Source organism: Saccopteryx bilineata, chromosome 2 (assembly GCF_036850765.1).
Source record: "Saccopteryx bilineata isolate mSacBil1 chromosome 2, mSacBil1_pri_phased_curated, whole genome shotgun sequence".
NCBI classification, from domain to species: domain Eukaryota; kingdom Metazoa; phylum Chordata; class Mammalia; order Chiroptera; family Emballonuridae; genus Saccopteryx; species Saccopteryx bilineata.
This window is the reverse complement of record NC_089491.1, coordinates 369,282,066-369,291,248: the sequence shown is the minus strand read 5'-3', so window position 1 is coordinate 369,291,248 and position 9,183 is coordinate 369,282,066.

Here is a 9,183-nt window from a genome sequence, read left to right as displayed (position 1 = left end):
TATTGCAGCATTGTTCACAGTGGCCAGGACATGGAAACAACCAAAAAGCCCATCAATAGATGACTGGATAAAGAAGATGTGGCACATATACACTATGGAATACTACTCAGCCATAAGAAATGATGACATCGGAACATTTACAGCAAAATGGTGGGATCTTGATAACATGATACGAAGCGAAATAAGTAAATCAGAAAAAAACAGGAACTGTATTATTCCATACGTAGGTGGGACATAATAGTGAAACTAAGAGACATTGATAAGAGTGTGGTGGTTACGGGGGGGAGGGGGGAATGGGAGAGGGATAGGGGTGGGAGGGGCACAAAGAAAACAAGATAGAAGGTGACAGAGGACAGTCTGACTTTGGGTGGTGGGTATGCAACATAATTGAACGACAAGATAGCCTGGACTTGTTATCTTTGAATATATGTATCCTGATTTATTGATGTCACCCCATTAAAAAAATAAAATTATAAAATAAAAAAAAAAAAAAAAAAGTTAGTTTTACTTGCAATCAAGAAAAGAATTTTTGATACTTTCTTCTTAATCCACACTTGGAAGAGTAATAAAATGTACTGCGGTTATTTGTTTTTTTAAAGTGTTCAAGAATCTGTGGCTCTTTAAACTTAACAAAGCATTGGACCATTAACCTGCGAACTGATTTTATGGTGAATAGTCCCACCATGTCCAATCTAAGCTGCCTGTGTGACATTGAGAGGCTCCCAACATCCTTGGAAATTTAACTGGTGGTTTTTGGGAGCTACAATATGTTCAGAAAGAGAAATCACTTAGAACAATAGCACACTAAACTTTTATTAAATTACTTAACTGTTTTTACACTGACATTTACATGTATTATATGCTGGTCAAAAGTAGTGTTTGCCTTTTTACTGACTCTGTTTTGAAAGGCAACTTTTCTAAGGAGAAAACTATGATATTCATTCTTCTGAAGACTAATTTTTAAAATGATTTAATGTATTGTGGACAATATCAGCAAAAGAATAAGGCTCACCAAAAAAATATGGCCATGCAGTAGAGGAGTGATGCCATACAACATTTCAACATGAAGTTTGAAAAAATGCTGTGAAGCAATGGCAACCTCAGGAAAATACCCTGTATCAGAAATAAAGGAGCACAGAACAGACATGGTGCAACAAAGAAAGGATGTGAAATGTGCACTAACCCAATCCAGAGAACTACCCAACATAAGGTCAGAAGTGAAAGCTAGATTACAAGAGGCATGGGGATAATCAGCACAATAGTAAGCAGAATAACAAATCTAAAGGTAAAAATGGGAAAAACCCTAAAAGGTACCTAAAGAGCTTTTTAAAAGATTCGAGAGGAGATACAGATTGTTGGAATCCACGGGAGTCCGAAAAGACCAGTGTAGCAGGCTTTATGGAAAGGAAGAAGAGGAACACTGCCAGGCTGACTCGCAAGGGAGAGTCGCGTGCCAGGCACAGCCTGGGACCTGAGTTTTAAGGGTTTTGGGGAGGAGGAGTGAGAAGGGTCGTGGACATTCAGCCGATTGGCTACTGAACAAAGGAGGGTCTTTTATGGAAGTTTGCCAGGACTTTTCCACTTGTCAGACATTCCTTTGCGGTTGGTCATCCGTGAGTCCTGAAACAGACTTACTGGCAGGGTTAAAGAGATGAAACCCGAGATTCTCGACTATTTGATAATATAAAAAAAGGAACGAAACAGGGTGGTTCCTAGAGAGGCCTCAAGGGAAAAGGGGATGGAAGTCATTATCTTCTGTAACTTCTTCCTGCTGAGTAGGGGTGGTAAGGGATTATGGCCTAATTAATTAGGCCTAATTAATTACTCTCAGTGATGGGTGGAGGGGTGCAGTGATGGCTTCTTATCGGGAGGGGTGTATTTATAGGGTTCCAGATTTTTTGTTTCGCGAGGGTAGGTTTCAGGGTTGGTGTGTAGGGTTAGGTAGATTTTTAATTTTTTGATTGGCGAAGGTCTGCATACGGTTCTATAAGAAACTAGTGAATAAACGTAAGAAGCAGGGTCTAAAAGTTAGAAAAATAAATAGGAGAGTGAGTGGACTAACGAACGGCAATATTCAAGACATCCAGTTTGTGCAAAACCACTGATTTCATGACTCGGTTTGTTTTTTACAAATTCTCTGGGCTTCAGAGAGAGAGAGAGTAGGAATAAGACAGGGCAGTGGCCAGTCCCCCTGCCCCTAGACCTGTTTTTATAGAGATTTCTAAAGCAACAAGAGGAGGAATTGCCTGTATAGCTCGTTTGGTCCTTAGATTGACGGGTAGTGTCCTAGGAACTGGAAGAGGCTCATGGGGTGGGATTAGGTTGATATTTGGGGTGAGATAGTGTTACACCCCAGGAGACAGACCACAGCAAACCCAAAGTGAATTTTATAAGTTTTATTGCAAACTGGCGCAGGGACTGCAGGTAACCCATGCAAGGGAACACTGCAGCCCCGAGCTTCTAAAATGGCTCCTTTTTATAGGGTGGCTATCTAGGCTGAGCAAGCAAGCAACGTTTACAAGGGCGGGAGAGGTGCAATTAGCTGACCTTGTTCTTGGCTAAGTCTCTAGGGTAGGGGCTTCCTTGATCTGGGTACATAGAGTTCAGTGGAAAATATTGCTACATTTCTAACGGTTGTTTATCTTTTTTCCTCCAGCCGTGTACTGGATGTACTCAGTTTTCATGGCTGGTGGCCTGCACCGCTTGTCCTAAGATGTCACAGATAGCTTAGGGTACAGGTTTCTGTCCAATTAGTAGGGAGACACATATAGGTGTTGGTCCTACATAAGTAGAAAGCCCCTGATTGTGTGAGGCAGGTTGAGAGGTGAATAGAGAATAGGAGAACAAGGGGTCGGTTTTGTTTCTCTGTTTCTGAGCTCCAGATGGTCAGGGTGGAGGAAAGAGTCGTCCTAATAAGTGAGGAGAGTAGAGGATTGTTAGCTAGGGTGACTAATTAAATATTCTACGAAAACCAGTTTTCTGACTGTTCAAATTCTTTTTTTTTTTTCTGTACAAATCTCCTACAACCTGCACAAACCTTCTACAACTTACATTAACCCTCAGATTTCATGAACTTTCTTATCCAGAAATAACTGGCCTTCATAACAACTTACTTTTTCCTTTTTCTTTCACAAGTATTTCTATACTTTATACCTTCTATTATCAAAACCGTACAATTCCTTTCTAGTCAGAACTCTTGATTTAAAAATCTTTAACCTTTAGTGACAATTAAGTTGAATTTCTTTTTATCCTACTTTCCCTTTTCCCAAAGTCTGATTAAAAGAGTCCTTAATTTCTTCATATATTCACCATACGTAGACCAACCAGCTTCCGTTTTGTGGTTGGAGTAAGGCATGCCGTTTTTCTATTTTAGCAGCAGTGGGAGTTGTCAGGATTATGGTGTGTGGATCTGTCCACGTGAAAGTCAGTCCTTGGGTGATGTAATGCTGGAAGCACCTCTTGGACAGTCTTTGAACAATTTGCTGAGTAACCTGTAAATCTTGCAAGTACTTAGGGAAAGGGTGGTTACTTTTCTATACTTTGCTGTTAGGGTTTAAGTCCTAGTGACCACTGCTTCTAGCTGGAATTAGCAGCAGGTCTCAGCCTACAATAGGCATGGGGCATTGAGACGAGGAATAAAGGAGACACTATACATTAAATAAAGTAACAAAATCAGACTTTCAATACCCACAGTAGAGATCTTCGAGGGGTAAATAAAACTCAAATATTCAGGCAAGGCATAGTAGATGGCCCTTGGGTTTACAAGAAATGAGATCAGTTTATGTGCTACTTGGAAGAAATACCTTAGGCTCATGAACGATGTCCTTGGGCCTTCAGTGGCAATTCCCAGTATGTTGGGCAAGGTCAGGTCACAGGTAGCTGGAGCAGGGCTAGAAGAGACTGAACCCTCCCTCCATGGAGCAGGAGGGCAGCTTACCTTCTCATGTCCCTCTTCCACAGCACAGACGTGTAAACCAGTAGGGCCAGGAAGCCTCGCCTCTCAGGCTTCAGTTCAATGGCCTTTCTTTCCACTCTTAAAGTAGGGCCCTGATGGAATCCTATGAAGCCCTTTAAGGCGCTGGAGCCCTTGAGTATATGCCAAAAGCTGGTATTTCCTGACCTCTTTTGGGCCTTATTTGTTTTTTCTGTTATTCCCTTGGCCATTATGGACCTTAAAAGCCATGCTCAGAAGATCTCACTGAGGGGTTTGACTAAGAGAACAAAATTGGGAATCCAGTGTCTAAAGAAGTCTATTAGACTGAGGAAAGAAAGGATTTGATTTGTGGTGGTAGGTGGTTGGAGACCATGTAGGGTCTGAGTTTGATCTAGGGCAATGGTTCTCAACCTTTCTAATGCTGTGACCCCGCAATACAGTTCCTCATGTTGCGGTGACCCCAAACCAAAAAATAATTTTGGTGGCTACTTCATAACTGTAATTTTGCTACAGTTATGATTCGGAATGTAAATACCTGATATGCATTATATATTTTCTGATGGCTTTAGGCGATCCCGCTGGGGTCACGACCCACAGGTTAAGAACCGCTGATCTAGGGTGAGACCTCAGGTGGTGGGGGTTAAGGTGATGCCCAGATAGACTACAGACTAAGAGTGAAGTTGAGCCTTAGCAGAGAAGACGGGATATCCCTTCACAGTGAGAAAGTTAAGAAGGGTAGCAGTGTGTCTCCTTGAGGAAGACAGGGAGGGGCTGCAGAGGAGTAGGTTATTTACATATTGTAAGAGAATACTAGTTTTGAGATTGTATGCTGCTAAATCCTGAGCTAGTGCCTGCCGAAACAGGTGTGGGCTCTTTTTGAACCCCTGGGGTAAGATTGTCCATGTAAGTTGCTGGGCTGCATTAGTGTTGGGGCCAGTCCAAGTGAATGCAAACAGAAAGTAAGAGTCAGGGTGTAGAGGAATGGTAAGGAAGGTGTTCTTGAGGTCTAGGATCGTGAAGTGAATGATGTTTGAGGGAATGTGTGACAGTAACTTGTAGAGATTAGGGACTACTGGGTGGAGGGGAATTACCACCTCATTGATTAGGCATAAGTTTTGTACGAGGCAATAAGCCCCTGAAGGTTTTTGAACAGAAGGATGGGGGTATTGCAGGGTGAGTTCATGGGGATGAGTAAACCTTGATTTAAGAGGCAGGTTGGCCTGACCTGTGGTGGTGCAGTGGATAAAGTGTCGACCTGGAAATGCTGAGGTCGCCGGTTCGAAACCCTGGGCTTGCCTGGTCAAGGCACATATGGGAGTTGATGATTCCAGCTCCTCCCCCTTCTCTCTCTCTCTCTGTCTCTCCCTCCTCTCTGTCTCTCTCTCTCTCTCCCTCTCTCTCTCCTCTCTAAAAATGAATAAATAAATAAATAAAAATTAAAAAAAAAAAGAGGCAGGTAATTATTGGTTTAAGGCCTTAGAAACAGCCACAGACAAAGAGACAAAACAGATTACTTACTCACATAGCTTAATGGACAACTCTATTTTTTTAAGCTTTTCAAGATGGCAGGGAGTTGTCAGCATAGAGGGGAGGAAGAGAGAAAGCAGATGGATGGACTGCATGAACAGCTGGATGGAAAGAAGGAGGGTCAGAATCTGCAGGAGGAGGAGGAGGTTAAAGTGCTTGTGGTGGCGCCATGTGTCAGAGGAGTCAAAAAGATTTAGAGCTCTGAGGAGAGAACAGGGGGCAAGGAAGAAAGAGGCACAGTCACAGTTTGTAAGGAGGGAGGAGGGGTTGGAGAGGAGAGAGGCAGGACCTGCGAGGAGGGGGTTTGGGGTGAAGGAGAGACAGGCACTGCTGCTGGAGCAGCAGCTTTTGAGGAGGGGGAAGGGGATGAAGGAGAGACAGGCAGAGCGGCAGCTGTGAGGGGGGAGGAGGGGTTTAAGAACACAGTGGAGAAGGAAGAGGCCCCTGGCCAGCAGGGGAGGAGAAAGAGAGACTGATATTTGCAGGTGAATGAGAAAGGATTCAGTGAAGAGAGGGGAGGGGGCTCTTGGAGGGAAGAGACTCGAGTGGAAGAGATCTGCAGAGGGACCAGAGAGGGGTCCTGAGAGAGGGGTGCCCCGGGGGTCAGGCAGGAGGGGAAGAGAGTTGGGAATCCGCGAGAAGGAAAGATTAGGAGCAGAGGTTTTAGGTGAGGTTTCTTTGGCCAAAAACGGCCTGCGTGTAGAACAGTCGGCACAGAAATTAAGGACAGGAGCGAAGGTAGAAGAAAGCCTGCACCTAAGGAATCTCTGAGACCTTCCCAGTCCGGTAGCAGAAATTATCTAGGTCCCAGAAGATGTTAATATCAAAAGTTCCATTTTCGGGCCAGTGGGAGCCATTATCTAGTCTGTACTGAGGCCATGCTGTGTTACAGAAGAAGTTAAAAGGCATCCCAAAGGAGTAGTCTCTGAGGGTCGGGACTGGGAGGAGCCCATGAGGGCGGATAATAGAGAAAGAGAAGAGCATCCTCTGATTCTTTCAACTATCCTTTATACTGAACGTGGAAAACGAGAAGGCCAATTGTCACCGGGAATCTCACTTTCAAAAGAGAGTGGAGGCCCTGGCCGGTTGGCTCAGTGGTAGAGCGTCGGCCTGGCGTGCAGAAGTCCCGGGTTCAATTCCCGGCCAGGGCACACAGGAGAAGCACCCGTCTGCTTCACCCCTCCCCCTCTCCTTCCTCTCTGTCTCTCTCTTCCCCTCCCGCAGCGAGGCTCCATTGGAGCAAAGATGGCCCGGGCGCTGGGGATGGCTCCTTGGCCTCTGCCCCAGGCGCAAGAGTGGCTCTGGTCGCAACAGAGTGACGCCCCGGAGGGGCAGAGCATCGCCCCCTGGTGGGCAGAGTGTTGCCCCTGGTGGGCGTGCCGGGTGGATCCCGGTCGAGCGCATGCCGGTGTCTGTCTGACTGTCTCTCCATGTTTCCAGCTTCAGAAAAATACAAAAAAAAAAAAAAAAAAAAAAAAGAGTGGAGCTCTCTTTACCAAGCCACAGTTGCAGAGCTCCAGGGAAAAGCAACCTGGTCTCATCTCTCCAGGCAGAGGAGAACAGAAGCTCCATCTCCACACATGCTGCAGATGTCTTTTCCAGTCTGCCTGAATCATTACCAGCTAGAAGCAGCGGTCAATGAGACTTGGACGTGAGCTGCAAAGTATAGAATTGTGACAACAATTCCAGTGCCATGCGGACTTTTCCTGGATGTGGACTTTTCCTGGACTCCTGCTCCTTGGGACAGCTTCTAACAGACTGAACTGGGGTTGGGTTGCATTTATCAGGGACTTGGCATGGTGTTGGGGCCAACTTGGACTTGGTGAACTTGTTAAGGACACTACTCTTTTATGGATTCTTGCTATATTGGCCAAGAGTTTGCTTAAAGGCTTTAATCACTGTAAAAAAAAAAATTAGAAGACTGGATAAAGAAGATGTGGCACATATACACCATGGTATATACTATTCAGCCATAAGAAATGATGACATCGGATCACTTACAACAAAATGGTGGGATCTTGATAACATTATACAGAGTGAAATAAGTAAATCAGAAAAAAACAAGAACTGCAGGATTCCACACATCGGTGGGACATAAAAACGAGACTAAGAGACATGGACAAGAGTGTGGTGGGTACGGGGGGTGGGGGGAGGGAAGGAGAGAGAGGGGGGAGGGGGAGGGTCACAAAGAAAACTAGATAGCAGGTGATGGAGGACAATCTGACTTTGGGTGATGGGTATGCAACAGAATTGAATGACAAGATGACCTGGACATGTTTTCTTTGAATATATGTACACTGATTTATTGATGTCACCCCATTAAAATTAATAAAAATTTTTAAAAAAGAGAGTGGAGCAACCTGGCTAGGCACCTAGACATTCAGGAAACCCCAGTTACAGGCTGCCCAAAGTAGATACCTCCCAATCAGTGACCCCGAGAGGAGAGAGAGTGAGGAGAGAGTGAGGGTGAGGGACGAATAGGGGCCTACCGGAGATGGAAAAGAATAGAAATTCCTTACCTTCTGGTTCGGCAGGGGGTGGTTCGAGACAGGGTCGGTAGCCAGCCAATCAACCTATGTTCACACAGCCAAACAGAATCAGGGAGTAAGCCCGGGACGAGCTGCAGCTGCCCACTGCTCCCCTGGTAGTAAGTTTGGCTGGTGAAGGAGATCCTCCAGGTGTCTGGTACCCTGTCCCGGGTTTGGGCACCAAATGTTGGAATCCACGGGAGTCCAAAAGGCCAGTGTAGCAGGCTTTATGGAAAGGAAGAAGAGGAACCCTGCCAGGCTGACTGGCAAGGGAGAGTCACTCGCCAGGCACAGCCTGGGACCTGGGTTTAAGGGTTTTGGGGAGGGGGAATGAGAAGGGTCGTGGGCATTCAGCTGATTGGCTACTGAACAAAGGAGGGTCTTTGATGGAAGTTTGCCAGGACTTTTCCGCTTGTCAGACATTCCTCTGCGGTTGGTCATCCGCGAGCCCTGAAACAGACTTACTGGCAGGGTTAAAGAAATGAAGCCTAAGGCAGATGAAGGTAGGGAATGGATTTTCAATATATATATAATTGGAGTCCCTCAAAGAGTAATTTGAAGGGGTAAAACAATAAATATTTAAAATGAGAATTCAATAAAATGTACGTGAAATTAAAGGACACCTACCATGTGACTGGAAGCTGCAACACTGGGTAGTCAGCACTGAGACATAGTCCCAGTACGCTTGTTGGATTATGAAGATTGTGAATCCATTGGCAGCCACACAAAAGGATTGAGTCACTTCCAAATTTATCAGGCTCTAGTCGTATAGGCCAGTTGGTTAGAGCATTGTCCTGAAGTGCAGAAGTTTCCGGTTTGATCCCTAGTCAGGGCACATATAAGAACAGATCAATGTTTCTGTTTCTCTCTCCCTTCCTCTCTCACTAAAAATCAGTCAATAAATAAAAATATATTTAAAAATAGTATCTGGCCCTGGCCGGTTGGCTCAGCGGTAGAGCGTTGGCTCTGCGTGTGGAAGTCCCAGATTCAATTCCAGGCCAGCACACACAGGAGAAGTGCCCATCAGCTTCTCCACCCTTCCCCCTTCTCCTTTCTCTCTCTCTCTGTCTCTCTCTTTCTCTCTTTCTCTCTCTTCCCTTCCCGCAGCCAAGGCTCCAGCAAAGTTGGCTCAGGCGCTGTGGATGGCTCCATGGCCTCCGCCTCAGGCACTAGAATGGCTCCAGTTGCAGGGGA